Raw genomic sequence first — 15,519 nt, 5'->3', positions numbered from 1 at the left:
GGATATTTAAAGGTGATAACCCGTAAAATATTTTTATATAAAAAGCCAATTATTCCCTGAAGGTTTTGACCCAATTGACAAAAACTTACCCGTGCAACAAACGTGTCAAAATCATAACTACATATACAAACCTTTATTATAAAAATCGCTTTTTAACAGTTATTTTATATATTTATTTTTCGCTCAGAAAATAAGTTATTTTCGCAGTTTTTTATTGCGCTCGGAAAATAACAGTTATACCTTATTTGGTTAAATGATATTGACACGTTAAACTTATTGATACTGAGTAGTACACGTAATTCAAAAAATTGTGGGGTTTAGGTAATAGGTTTTCGATATAGTATCGATATGTTAAAACAAGCTAACCTATATCATTTTACAAAATTTGATACAACTTAGTTTTTATTGACAGAAGAATAAGCAGGGGCGATGCGAGTAACAGTGGCGAGTCTCAATTTTGATACGTCCTGCAAACCAATTTAGAGATAGTGTCCCTGTGTTGGTCCAAAATCTAGCAATGTTCTTAATTTTACATTGAACTCTGAACGTGATACATCAAGGTATGATTGGATGGTTCTTGCTAGCCCATCCTTCTCCGACCAAGCGAACATCAGCCTCAGCATCCACCTTAAGAGGGAAGAGGACGGAGGAACCTTTAGAAACCCTGGGTCAACGATGTGGACTAAATTCCAGAAATATGTAGAAAAAACTGGGGCTAACTTGGAGGAACTGGAGGAGTCCAATGATTACCTAACAGATACGCTTATGACTGTATAACAAAGCTTGCTCTCTAAGAAGATTCAGAGGAAAACCAAAGCCGCCATGTCGGAGGAATGAGCTGAGTTTTCTTAGAAGACAGGTAAAAGAAATGTTTACGCTGGAAAAAGCTGCGGAAAGCGAAGCGTGCCGAGACAAGGGCAGGGGTCTGTTGAGGATCTATAAGCGTGAAATTTCCAGAGCGAAGAGAGTCTGATGGAAAAATGTTTGTGGGGGGGCACACATCGAGTGCTCCAGGGAAACAGCATGGTTGATCAAAAGTTCTAGGAAGGAGAAACATAGTCCAGGGACTAAGAAAAAAGAAAGCGGGGAAAGGTCACATATTAATGAGAAGTCCATTGAGGCGCTTTCGACACACATTTCCAATCGGTAGATGATTCAGAAGGGCCAGCAGGCGGCACTTCGATCACGGAGCAGGAACTGCCTGGGTAGTTTGGTGACCGATACCAAAATCGAATGGGGGGTGAAGACTTTATTTAATTTTGATCGTCGGGCCCATAAGGTATATTTCCAGCCATGCTACAAATTTCAAGTAGAGCGATGGTGACATATACTTAACATGGCGATCCTTCCGCATTAAACAGATACTGCCGAATTTAATTATTTTGAAATAAATAAAGTTAGATGGGAACTGCAATCGAGGAATATAGCCCAGGAACCGAGGTAGCCGGAGCTCCAATATATATTCCCAGCATAAAGAAGCTAACAATAAAAGAGTATAAACAGAGACAGCAAACAGGAAGAAGCTCTGAAGCTATTGCCGAGAAAAAGCCACGAAAAAAAACGTGTTGGAAATAGGGTGCAAGCTAGGCAGAGTATAGGTAAGGTTCACCGCAACGTCGCAATTATAATAAATAATAAGCAGATCGCGCCTTACATTTTTTTTAATTGGAATTGAAGCACCAGATGCACTTTTTGCATTGGTGCTTATTGTAGATGACAGCAACGGTTGTCCGACTAAAATCCAATTTGATCTCGAAATAGTCGTAATGTTGGATGCAGTATCAAATTGCAATTTAATTGCTTTCCCATTGACAACTGGACTTATATATTTCCGGTTATATATTGAATGGACGGAAGCACGGTTTCCATTCGAATTTTTCTTACCGAACGGCTTATATCCCTTGATTTTTTTCATAAAAGCACAGAACCCTGTCTTATGGCCCTCCTAATTACACTCACTACACTGTCTGTCCTTGCACGGAAAACCACCACTCCAATGCATTTCACCACAACGGAAGCAGGCCAAACAAGGAATGTCCTTCCTTTGCTCCCGAGTCGTTGAGTTAAACTTGTTGATAGATGACTTCGAACTTTTTGCAAAGAATGAAATGAATGAGCAGGAGATGACTCACCAACTTTCCCCTTGTCAAGCTTCAAGCAGATTAAACGCTCAGCTTCGTTTATCAAATCTTGCTAATTCAGCTTGTGGGCTTCTGCACGTGCCGCTGCATCCGTTGCTCTTTCCAGCTCCAAATACTTATTGTCTAATTTCGCAAGAAGCTTTTCCAAAATCAGCAAGTCCTTTACGTCTCTCAAACCACTCACAAATAAAACTTTAAAGTCGTCCGCAGTACAATGTGTTATGCCGAACTTCGCAGCGAGTTTATTTATACGAGCGGCATACATGCTTAAATCCTCATTGTCGAGCTTCGCAAGGTTGAAACATTTATGTCGCATTGCAAACTTTGTTTTTTTATAAACAAACATTTTTTCAAAGTTTTCACTGTGCAATCAAAAGTACAATCTTGTGGGTTAGAAGGTACAATTGAATTTGCATAACGTTGATATTGTTCCCGATTGAATTTCTGAAAAAGGAGATATATTCTGAAAAAGGAAATATATTATCCAGAGCCTCTCCTTGTATTACGAAAACTGTTTCATATCGTTCATAATTAGCATCAAGCGTTTGATTGTTGTCTGGGTCATACTCAAATTTCAACATTTAATCAGCCAAACACTTAACTGGAAACGCCGTTGAGTCTTGAGGAAGCACAGATTGATTCCTTATATTTTCCGATTCGCCTTGAAGAATATTGTCAATTAAATTTTGTTGTTGCTTTAGCAGCTCTCTTCTTCTTGATGTAGCTTCAAAATCTGCAGATTTTGTACTTGCAATGCCTCAAACAATGCCTGGAATTATGCCTGATCCATCTTGCAGAAAACGCATGTTCCTAATAAACTCGTCGCCAATATTGTAAACCCAAATTACAAATTTAATGTTTTATTTCCTGCCAACCATGACTACCCACTTTTAACCACTTTCCCCTGAAATTCCAACACCATCAAAATTTTCGGTGTCAAAAAATTCAAGTTTTTGGGATATTTTTCAGGGTGGAAAAAATGTCCCATAAATATAATGAGTGCGAATGAAACGACGTGAGTGTCTTGTTTACAAAAAACCCAAAAATGGGAAATAAACAAAAATTATTTGACGCGCTCGTTAGACAATTTGAAAATCTAAACGTGAATTTTAAACTTTCGGGAAAACATTAAAATTTTCAGCAATAAAATCGCGAAAAAGTGAAAGTTATATAAATTGAACGTTCTGCAATTAAATTGCAAAAATATAAAGCGATATAAATTGAACGTTCTGCAATTAAATTGCCAAAAGGTGTGAGCGAAAGCTGGAGGCGGTCATCCTATACAAAAACTAAAGTTTTCATCATCAAAGGATTTGGTAAGTACTCCAAAAAAGTGTCACCATAATATAGAGATGCATATGCGCTGATGGACCTATATATTACTGTGTACACAAAAACAAGTGAAGTGTTATGTCTCTGACAAAAATCAGGATGATTATATGGTGTCATAATAAAATATATCTGTACATGCACTTGTGCATTTATGTATCATGGCGTACACCAAAACAAGTGAAGTGCTAAGTCCCTGACAAATTTCAGGAAGATTTTATGGTGTCATCATAAAATATATCTATACATGCGCTGGGACATATATGCATAATGGTGTATATCAAAACGGGTTCAGTGCAAGGCCCCTGACAAAGTTCTGTAAGATTTTATGTTGTCACCATAAAATATATATATGCATGCGCCTGTACATATATCCATAGTAGTGTACATCAAAACCAGTTCAGTGCTAAGTCCCTGACAATCTTATGGAAGATTTTATGTTGTCACCATAAAATATATATATATGCATGCGCCTGTACATATATTCATATGAGTGTACATCAAAACCAGTTCAGTGCTAAGTCCCTGACAAACTTATGGAAGATTTTATGATGTTATCATAAAATATATATGTGCATGCGCTTGTACATATATTCATAGTAGTGTACATCAAAACCAGTTCAGTGCTAAGTCCCTGACAAAGTTATGGAAGATTTTATGATGTTATCATAAAATATATATTGTAACGAATTTGCTGCAAATCCTCTTATTTGCAATCCTCTGCTAAGTTTGAATCACTAAACTGTTGAATAAATAACTCCAATATTGAATAATGGAAAAATGGCCTTTATTAAAGTACTTCACAATAACACTTATACTTTGCTACTCGCTGGCTTAATAACCAAACTGATTGATAACTCAAATGAAACTCTACTATTGGCCGCCAGATCGCGTGCTTAATCAAACTAATTGATAGCTCAACTCAAACTGAATGACAGCGCCTCTACATCTGTCGCCTTTTATACTCTTTGGTTTCCTCGTTCGCCTTTTTCTAGAATCTACTAGCATTGTCCATGAGCTCTCAAACTTCTCAGCTATAACTAAAATTACACAATTTTATACATATTTTAGGCGCTTCCAGAATCTATTAGTCCAGTAGCTCTCAAACTTCTCAGATATAAGCATGTGTTTGCGCATTGACTCTCCGCTGCTCGTATTCGTACATGGTACATATGTGTAGACGCAAATATTTATTCGTTTATGTAGATACATGAAGATTGAATTATTGATGTGAATGTTTGTAGTTTACAGTCTGTCGCGCACACATAGGCGTATAAGTAAATGCATCTGTGTGTGACATCTCTCGGCTGCCTTATATATGTGTATACATGATTTGATTATTGACGTAAATATCGCTTAGCATCGCCTTAGTGATGGTATAGCTTAGTGATGCTAATATCCGTGACACTGCCCTCCACCTAAGTCTGATCGTCCCGATCAGACAAATCTCTCGATCTAAACGCTGCTAATCTCTCCAAATGAACCACTTTCATTTTGGTTCGTGGTTTGGTAGTGGTTTGTATGCGGTACACTACATCGTTGATCCGTTTTACAACTTTGTATGGGCCTTCCCAGTTACACTGCAATTTCGGGGACAAACCTTTTTTTCGTTGTGGGTTGTATAGCAGCACCAAATCTCCTTCCTGAAACCCTTCCGAATTAATTGCTTTATCGTACATCGCTTTCATTTTGTCACTCATAATCTTTGCTCGTTGCCTTACCAGATCGTGTATCTCTATTAGCTCTTCCAAGACACCAGTGGATTTCTTGACATTCCTCTCCGCATCGGCATCTATCCCATACTTCAAATCAGCTGGCAGTCGAAGGTCATTGCCAAAAATTACCTTTGCGGGAGTTTGGCCCGTTATGTCATGTACTGCCGATCGGTAGGCCATCAAGAATAATGATATGTGTGTATCCCAGTCCTTATGGTACTTGTCTACTACTTTCCTTAAATGCTCCTCCAATGTTCTATTGAAACGTTCCACCATACCATCGGACTGAGGATGCAATGCAGTTGTCCGTGTTTTTCGAATGCCCAACTTCTTGCACATTTCTTGGAACACAGCTGATTCAAAATTCCTGCCTTGGTCAGAATTTAACTCCATTGGTACACCGTACCTTGCAACCCATTCGTTTTTAACCACTTCTGCTACTGTTTCGGCTTCTTGGTTTGGGATTGGGTATACCTCTGGCCATTTACTGAAATAATCCATAACCACCAGTACGTATTTGTTTCCATGGTTGCTAGTAGGAAATGGACCTGCGACATCCATGGCGATCCTTTCAAATGGTGCACCTGAAATATACTGCTTCATCTGGCCATGACTTCGGGTTTTGGGCCCTTTCGCTCTGTTGCATACCTCGCAATTGGCAATCCACTCGGTAACCGACTGACGGCAACCAACCCAATAGAATCTCTGCTTAATTTTCTCGAGTGTCTTCGTGATTCCAAGATGACCTCCACTTGGACCATTGTGCAGCTCGCTGAGCACGTCAAGTATCCTCTTTCTGGGAACAACTATCAGTTTCTTCTTGCATTGACCATCCTCACTCTCCCGTACTCGCTGCAAGCAACCGGATATCAATTCTAAACTGTTCAACTGTGCCCAATATGACTTCGCAATGGGACTCTCTGCTGACATCTCCTCTCTGCTTGGTCTTTCGTTTCGTTCGAGCCCTTGCATAACATGTGACAGATCTGTATCTTCTAGCTGACACTTTCTTAGTTGTTCCTTGTCCCATTCATCCGTGCACGTTATAGTCATTAGCCGGACATCTATAATGTCTTCTTTAGCCTCGGCCTTTGAGCAGTGCTTGCATTCCAGACTACATGGTCTTCGTGACATTGCATCAGCATTTCCATGGGTACTACCTTTTCGATGCTCAATAGAAAAGTCGTAGCTTTGTAGTCGCTCGATCCACCGTGCCAATTGTCCTTCCGGATTACGGAACTGCAGAAGCCATTTCAACGCTGCGTGATCTGTCCTTACACGGAATCGCTGGCCGTAGAGGTATTTGTGAAAATGTTTAATGCACTCTACCAATGCCAACAGCTCTCTCCGCGTAACACAGTAGTTCCTCTCTGGTTTTCCAATCGAACGGCTGTAATATGCAACTACCTTCTCCTGTCCATCGACCAGTTGTGATAAAACGCCCCCTATAGCATATCCACTCGCATCTGTATCTAGAATAAATGTTGCTCCTGGAATCGGATATGCTAACATTGGGGCAGTGCACAAACGCTCCTTCAATGTTTGGAAAGCCACTTCTTGCTCCTTCTTCCTTTCAAAAGCTTTGTTTTTTCTTGTAAGCTCATGGAGGCTATGGGCTACGCTGGAAAAATTTGGTACAAATCGGCTGTAATATGTGCACAGCCCAAGAAAACTTCTCAATTCATGTAGGTTCTGTGGTCTTGGCCAATCTTTTACAGCCTCTATTTTTTCGTTCGCAGTGCAGATGCCCTCTGTCGTTACCTTGTGACCCAAATAATTGACTTCCTTTTTAAACAGCGCACACTTTTTGGGACTTAACTTCAGACCAGCGCCCGCTATTCTTTGGAAAACTTCCTCCAAGTTCTTAAGATGTTCATCAAAGTTCTTGCCCAATACGATGATGTCGTCCAGGTACACCAAGCATGTTTTCCAATGTAGTCATTTCAGTACCTGGTCCATGAGTCTCTCAAAAGTAGCTGGTGCATTACAAAGTCCAAAAGGCATCACTGTAAATTGCCAAAGACCATCACCGACACTGAAGGCTGTTTTTTCTTTATCTTCCTCCTTCACCTCCACTTGCCAGTAGCCGCTTTTCAAGTCCAGCGTGGAAAACCATTTCGTACAAGATAGCGAGTCCAGAGTGTCGTCAATTCTTGGCAATGCGTAGCTATCCTTTTTCGTTACGTCATTCAACTTCCGGTAGTCCACGCAAAACCTCATTTTTCCATCCTTCTTTTTTACAAGTACTACCGGTGAGCTCCATGGACTAGCTGATGGTTCGATGACGCCGCTGTCGCTCATTTCTTGAATGATTTGACTCACAACTTCCCGCTTCGCCAGTGGAACACTACGTGGAGCTTGACGGATCGGCCTCGCATCTCCAGTGTCAATTTCATGTTTCACAACGTTGGTGTGGCCTGGTTTCGAATCATCCTGGTCAAATATGTTCGCGTACTTTAGGAGCAGTTGTTTTGCCTTACTCTGATATGCTTCCCCTAGCCCCTGCATCCATGCCGTGATGTCATTTGAAAGATCAGTATTACTAGCTGAAACGTGTTCCTGGAGCTGTGCACAGTTAATAACTACTTCAGCCTCTTGGCATCTTCCCAAAATAGCTCCTTTAGTCATTTTGAGTGGTGACTTGAACTCATTGATTACTCTTATCGGAATACGTCCATCTTCTTTTGTCATAGCCAGGGTTTTTCCTACAAGTATGTTTAGTGCTGATTTGTTTGCTGCTTCGACAACCCACAATTTGTTTGTCCCACAATCTCCATCAACCTTTGCCCAGATGACTGCTTCGGATTTTGGTGGTATTTGCTGACTCTCTTCCACCAGCACTCGTTTACTGCTGTAGCCTCTCTCGTAGCCGAAATTAAGTAGTACATCCATGTTTTTATATCGCATCGTCTTGCTTTGCATGTTGATCTTGATGCCCTGGTCGATTAAGAAGTCCACTCCAATTATGATTTCATCAACAATTTCTGCCACTATAAAATTGTGTACTACCGTGACGTTCCCAATTGCGACTTCACATTCTACTTCTCCAATTACCTGGGTGTCCTCTCCCGTGGCTGTACGTAATCTTGCTCCAAGCAATGGTCTTATCTTTTTGTTGACTAAATCCGCTCGAATGATGGAATGAGATGCACCCGTATCTACAGTCAGTAAACGTTCCTTTCCGTCCACATGTCCTCCAACAGTAAGATTGATCGATCTTCTTCCAATCTGCGAGATAGAGAGGGCATTCAATTGCGGGAACCAGCTGTCGCCCCTTGCGGCTGACTCGATTTACTTTAACGATTGAGTGGTCTTGGAGATTTGCTCATCACCTTCTGCTCTGCGTTTACGACCACCCACATTGTTGGAACTATTGGGACCGCTGCTGCAATGTCGTGCAATATGACCTGGGTTGCCGCACTTGAAACATTTAATAACTCCGGCATTTTTCTCTTGTGATCCGTTCAGTTCTTCCAAAATAGTGTCTACCCAATCTGGTCTTTCCACTTCCACACGATGAGCTTTGTATGCTGGTTTACTCAATAGTGAGGCCGTTTCCTGAGTCAATGCATGTGATACCGTTTCAGCAAATGTCAGCTTTGGGTTTGCGTATGTAGCTCGCTTCGTTTCCACGTCCCATATGCCATTTATGAAACTGGATTTTTACTCTTTCAGTGTATTCCACGGGTGCGTCCGCATTTGCAAGATGAGCCAATCTTTCAATATCTGAAGCAAACTCCTGCAATGTCTCATTTGCTTTTTGGTAGCGGGTTTGCAACTCAATTTGGAATATCTGTTTTCTATGCTCGCTTCCATAACGTCGTTCTACAACAGCCATCAATGCTTCATAATTGTTCCGCTCTCCTTCGGGAATCGTCTGTAGAATTTCCGCTGCTGGCCCCTTCAATGCCACGAACAGTGCAGCAACTTTATCTTCCGCATTCCAGTTGTTCACTGCTGCGTTCTTCTCAAACTGTAGCTTAAAGACCTGGAAAGGAAGAGAACCGTCAAACGATGGTGTTTTTACCTTTGTATTACTTGCTGAAATAGCTGGGCGGTTTAATTGCAACTCTTGTATACGACCTCTCAAAGCATCCACCTCGGCTTCGATTTTTCCTCAAACTGCGTTATTTTCTCGTCCATACGTGCTTCGAGTTTTGGTGATATACGCGCCTCTTGCGCTTTGAGTCGTACTGTTATGCGTGCCTCTTGTTCTTTCAGTTGTGTGTCTCCATCTTTGATGTAATCTGTGTCGACATTTCTGCCATACGCGTTTCTTGTGCTTCAATCTTGGATGTTATGCGTGTCTCCTGCGATTCCAGCTGAGATGACATGTTGGTGGATATTTGCGATGACATTTCTGTTATACGTGCTTGTTGCGCTTTCAGTTGGGATGCCAGTTGCGACGACATTGATGCTACTGTCGATGTTTGTGCAGATATTGCAGCCAATATCATGTTCAAGTCTGTGCTGGTAACCGTCGGCGATGTTTCGTTTTTCTCTTCAATTTTTGTTGTTGTTTCGTCCCCATCAGGATAAAAGACAAACTCGTCCACATCAATTCCTTGCGACTCCATTACCTCTCGTAGCCGTGCTTGAAGTTCGATCTTATTGCCGGTTGTATTTAATCCACGGTTCTCCAACTCCTTTTTCAGTTGCTGGATCTTCAATTCACTGAACTTTGCCATGCCCAAGTTGTATTCCCAATCTTCGGAATTTATTCAGCAATTCCTCTTCTGACACCAATTGTAACGAATTTGCTGCAAATCCTCTTCTTTGCAATCCTCTGCTAAGTTCGAATCACTAAACTGTTGAATAAATAACTCCAATATTGAATAATGGAAAAATGGCCTTTATTAAAGTACTTCACAATAACACTTATACTTTGCTACTCGCTGGCTTAATAACCAAACTGATTGATAACTCAAATGAAACTCTACTATTGGCCGCCAGATCGCGTGCTTAATCAAACTGATTGATGATAGCTCAACTCAAACTGAATTACAGCGCCTCTACACCTGTCGCCTTTTATACTCTTTGGTTTCCTCGTTCGCCTTTTTCTAGAATCTACTAGCATTGTCCATGAGCTCTCAAACTTCTCAGCTATAACCAAAATTGCACAATTTTATACATCTTTTAGGCGCTTCCAGAATCTACTAGTCCAGTAGCTCTCAAACTTCTCAGATATATGCATGTGTTTGCGCATTGACTCTCCGCTGCTCGTATTCGTACATGGTACATATGTGTAGATGCAATTATTTATTCGTTTATGTAGATACATAAAGATTGAATTATTGATGTGAATGTTTGTAGTTTACAGTCTCCCGCGCACACATAGGCGTATAAGTAAATGCATCTGTGTGTGACATCTCTCGGCTGCCTTATATATGTGATGATTTGATTATTGACGTAAATATCGCTTAGCATCGCCTTAGTGATGGTATAGCTTAGTGATGCTAATATCCGTGACAATATATTCATGCGCCTGTACATATATGGATAATAGTGTATGTCAAAACGGGTTCAGTGCAAGGCCCCTGACAAAGTTCAGGAAGATTTTATGTTGTCATCATAAAATATATATGTGCATGCGCTTGGACTTATATGCGTAATGGTGTATATCAAAACGAGTGAAGTGCCAGGCCCCTGAAAAATAGCGGACAGCCCGGGCGAAACTTCGACTTTATATAAAAAATAAATTTCATAACTGCACATCAAATTAAAATGACATCAAACTTTTTCCCCGTGTTACAGGATGATGATGAAGGCAACACATATCTTATATACGAACAAAAAATTCCAAATACTATTGATAAGACAAATTTTAACGATCCTTTGGAAGATAAGATCTGCAGTTTTGACAACGAAAAAGCAGTTGTCCTTGAACCAACTTATAATTTACTGACCTTGGAATATCACATCGTTTACAGTATATCATACGAAGTTCCTGTTTCATACTTACGCATATACCGGGACGGTGAATTGATATTAAATCTTATCAGAGAATTCATCGTAGACAAGTTACGAACATGAAAAATAACATCTACCGACATGGGTGCCAGAACGGAGCACAGCGTGCAGTTCATCCTCAAATCAACGCATTGGTTAAGTAGAATACTTTTTCGGTTGGCAATTCAAATTCTATGAATTTGATTGAATAACGGCCAGACTCAGAAATTGTTTTAAAAAAGCTCTATCTTAGAATTCGGAATGTTTTTCATAAAAACCCTAACTTAGCTCGAAATATGGTAAAATTAACTTAAGATGGGGAGTTTTTGAATAATATTCTGAATGAGGGCGTTCTTAAAAAAAATCTTATGTAGGCTTTTCTCACACTTCTGGGTTCTCGAAAGTGCAGAAAAGTTAAGGTAATATTTCTTACAGCTGCCGAAATAGCTGTTGTTGTTGCTGTTTTAGCAGTGCTTCGCCCCAACCAATAGGCGCGACCGAACACAAATTGTTACCCCCAGCGGGTTAGCAGGGTTAGAATATACCCGCGATAGGCATGCTTGTCGTAAGAGGAGACTAAAATAACAAATAGATTAAAGGGGTTGTGCAGCGCACCCTTTTCAGGTTGCCAGCGCAATATATAGCTTCTCCAAACCCAATTGTCAACCTCACCTATCCGTGGAGAATCCTGTTTCATTAACAGCCGAGGTTCTGGCGACCCCGAACTCCTCATGAATCTAGGGGGTGGGAGGGCGCTATGGCCTAGAAGGTCGCATATGGTAATAACACATCGTTTCCGAGATGGTCGGGCTTGGTAACGGAACGTACCGGGTCTGCATCCGACGAAGGACCATCAACATCGATAACACTCCCCAAGACCTTCGCGGAGTGTCCTTATCGCTACAACAACAACATCACAAATTGTCATCAATATCCTCTAATGGGAGTCCAGGGAAACTTGCAGTTTCAACAGGGGTGGAGCATAGAGGGGGTGTTTTAGGCGTTGGTTCCACATTACAATTGAAGAGATGGTTGGTATCATGTGGGGAGACATTGCAAGCAGGACATACGTTTTGTATGTCGGGGTTGATACTGGATTGATAAGAGTTTAACATGTTACAGTATCCAGATCGAAGTTGAGGTAGAGTGACGAACGTCTCCATAGGGAGATTTCTCTCCTCTTCTGCGAGTTCAGGGTATTTAACTCTAAGAACGGGGTTCGCCGAACGATTCCTGACATAGTGGTCCGAAGCATTTTTGTGGATATCACTGAAGACCTGCTTGTGGTTTTTTGCTTCATACGGCTATGTTCTCAGGTGCCGTATTTCCCCATAATGCTTACGGAGATGACCCCTTAAGCCCCTGGCAGGTGTGGCCTCATCAATGAGGTTTCTGGGTATTCAACAGAAACTGTTTGTTCTGCATTTCATTTCTCTCCTTAATGGGGAGTAGTCTTGCCCCATTGTGTAGGTGGTGTTCTGGGGACATAAGAAGACAGCTCGTAGTGGTACTGAGGGCAATGTTTTGGCAGGCCTGCATTTTCTTCCAGTAACCTTTACGCTTGGCGACCATATCGGGGACGCGTAGCATGCAATCGGACGGCCAATTGATTTGTAAGTAGTAAGAAGAAACTGGAGAGATCAGGAATATAGTTGTTTATTTTGTTACAAAGCTCATCCATGTGTGGGCCTATGCCTGTGGCCATTATTGTTCAGTCATCGGCGTAGGAAAGGATAGGTACTCCTTCTGGTGGTGAAGGTAGCTATGATATGTAGGAGTTAAACAGAATTGGGGATAGGACACCACCCTGTGGCACCCCTTGCAAAATTCTTCTTGGTTTGGATGTTACGTTCCTGAATTGTTCCGATGCTTGTAGACCAGACAGATAATTTGCGGTCCACCTTTTGAGACTTTGAGGAAGGGGAGAACCTTCCAGGCCTTGCAGCAACGTGCCGTGGTTGGCCGTATCAAAAGTTTTTGACAAGTCTAATGCAACGAGTACTATCCTATGGTGGGGGTTTTGATTTAATCCACAATTTATATGTGTAGTAATGGCATTTAGCGCGGTGGTAGTGCTGTGTAATTTTCGGAAGCCATACTGATGATTGGCAAGGCGCAAATTTGCATTAAAATAAAAAAGCAGAATGGCTTCAAGTGTCTTGGCTACTGGCCTTTAATAGCGGAACCATCCTGGCCATTTTCCATTTTTCGGTGGATGAAATTTCAGCACTAGTGTCTTCTTTAAACCGAGCTCTGAAAAAGGCAAGATTCAGACTTAGACAATTTTGTTGAATTGATTTCTAATTTTGACTTGTATTGTTCTTTTTTCTTCTTAGCAATCAAATACTTCAACCTGCTCTCATCACAGGATGCAAAAACAGCTTCAGTAAGCAGAACTTTAGAAAAGGTAAATAAAGCCTGTCTCCGAAAGTTATATTGAATCTATAACTAATTTTGACTTTATTTTTTCTATTTTTTCAGTAGCAAACATATCGTTCGGAGCATCATAAGGGACTTCATCAGAACCACTGCTGACAAGGAAGAAAATATTTTAAGAAAATTTTAAAGTTGCAACGAAAGTGAATATTTGTCACTCACTGTAAACGAGTAATTAATGCTAGTATATACCAAAAGAAAGGTAATTTGATTACTTTTCTTTCGATACTACTATCGTTAGAATTGATAAACGATTTCTGAACATTTTTTTCAAATTTAGAGACTCATATATGTAACTAGTAAAAATGTTGAGAAATTTTATAAAGTTGTAACGAAAGTGAATATTTTTCACTCATTGTAAACGAGTAATATATGCTAGTATATATCAAAAGAAAGGTAATTTGATTACTTTCTTTCGGTGCTACTATCGTTTTGTGAGGATAAAATCCCCCAAATTAACTTTTTAATAATCATCTGGCAACATCTCAACATTGTTACTCACAATGATATTTAATTGTGAATATTAAAACAGAAAGAATAAAATATAAACATAATACGTCATGAGATATTGTAATGTAGTGTGTAAAAGTGAACCAGATATATGTGGGGTGAAACATGAAAAACGATTGGCAAGAGTGACATCGACATTTTCATGTTTCACCGCCATCATATAATTTTCGGCAGCTTTGACAAACGTAGTACTATTTTTTCATAGAGACTTTTTCCAAGTTACTTTAAGAATAAAGTAATCATTAAAAATTAAATTTAAATTCAATTCTTGCTTTGTTTTAATGGAAGTGAAAGTGTGGCGGAGACGGCCTCCACGACACATAGGCGAATATTATTGATTTTGTGGCAATTTACGCCATTGGTACGATATGGAGGCGGCGTCCTCCAAGATAGCCATATCCGAGCAGGGAACGCCACATGGCGTTCATCCGAAGACCACGAACAGTCAACCGAAGGTACGTAACATGGCGACCGTGAGGCTGGAGCCCGGTCTACTCAAACTTTGGCAGCAGTGAAGTAAAGAGATAGTGCAGTGGTAGTGGGTAAAGACATTTTCGATTCAATAAAAACGTGATCAAATCGTAATCTAACAATAAAAATTTTTAAGCGGAAGCATAATAATTTCTAATTTCTTAAACGGAATCTAATAACAACATTTTTAAACGAAAGCAGAAGTAATAAAATTGAAAAAAAAGACATTTTGATTAAATCGCAACTTAATAAAAAATTTTTAAACGGAAGCAGAAGTAATAGACAATACTTAAACATATAATATTAAATAAATTAAAAACTACAGAGATAACTACAAGAAATAAAATTGAGACAAACACAAATAATACTAAAATTTAAAGCTACAAAATTTAACTAAAACGGAGATAAAGGCTTATTAAGCAGAAATAAACGAAAAGGCGTAATTTAGAAAAACACCGAATTTTTACCTAAATCAAACGTAATAAGAATTGAGCGGGTGCTGTACGAAAAAAAAATACACAACGGTGCATTTTGTTAATCCACAAAAATCTAACGGGCTCAACGGCACACAATACCCACTCCACGCACTCAGCAGCAGCGAAACCAGCAGCGACTGCGGCAGCGACCTCGACTCCGGCAGCAGAAACAACTCCGGCACAGCAGCATTGGCGACGACAGCGGCAGCGTTTACGGCAGCAGCACAACAAGTATAACATACATATACGTATTTAACATTTCTTTTGCCTACGGGTATTTTTTCTTTAAACCTATATATGTATGTATATTAAAAATTAAAATTTTGCATTAAATTCGGTGTCTACGCATTCCAATTAAATTAATCTCGGATTCCATATAAATTTTGGATTTTTGACATAACGGTGGTTTATAAAAAACCAATTGAATTTTTTATATAAACGGTGGTTTGTAAAATTTTATTTTTCGATATATGCGGTGGTTCCGTTAAAAAC

At 40.1% G+C, this 15,519-nt stretch overlaps 1 protein-coding gene across 3 annotated transcripts in view; it reads left to right on the top strand.

Annotated features, from left to right (window-relative positions):
* LOC137235799 (axin-like) overlaps positions 1 to 15,519 on the top strand; it is a 647,628-nt gene that overhangs the window by 589,715 nt on the left and 42,394 nt on the right. The window lies entirely within an intron of this gene.

This window comes from Eurosta solidaginis, unplaced genomic scaffold, assembly GCF_040869045.1.
Source record: "Eurosta solidaginis isolate ZX-2024a unplaced genomic scaffold, ASM4086904v1 ctg00001082.1, whole genome shotgun sequence".
NCBI classification, from domain to species: Eukaryota; Metazoa; Arthropoda; class Insecta; order Diptera; family Tephritidae; genus Eurosta; species Eurosta solidaginis.
This window is presented reverse-complemented; position numbering and strand designations above follow the sequence as displayed.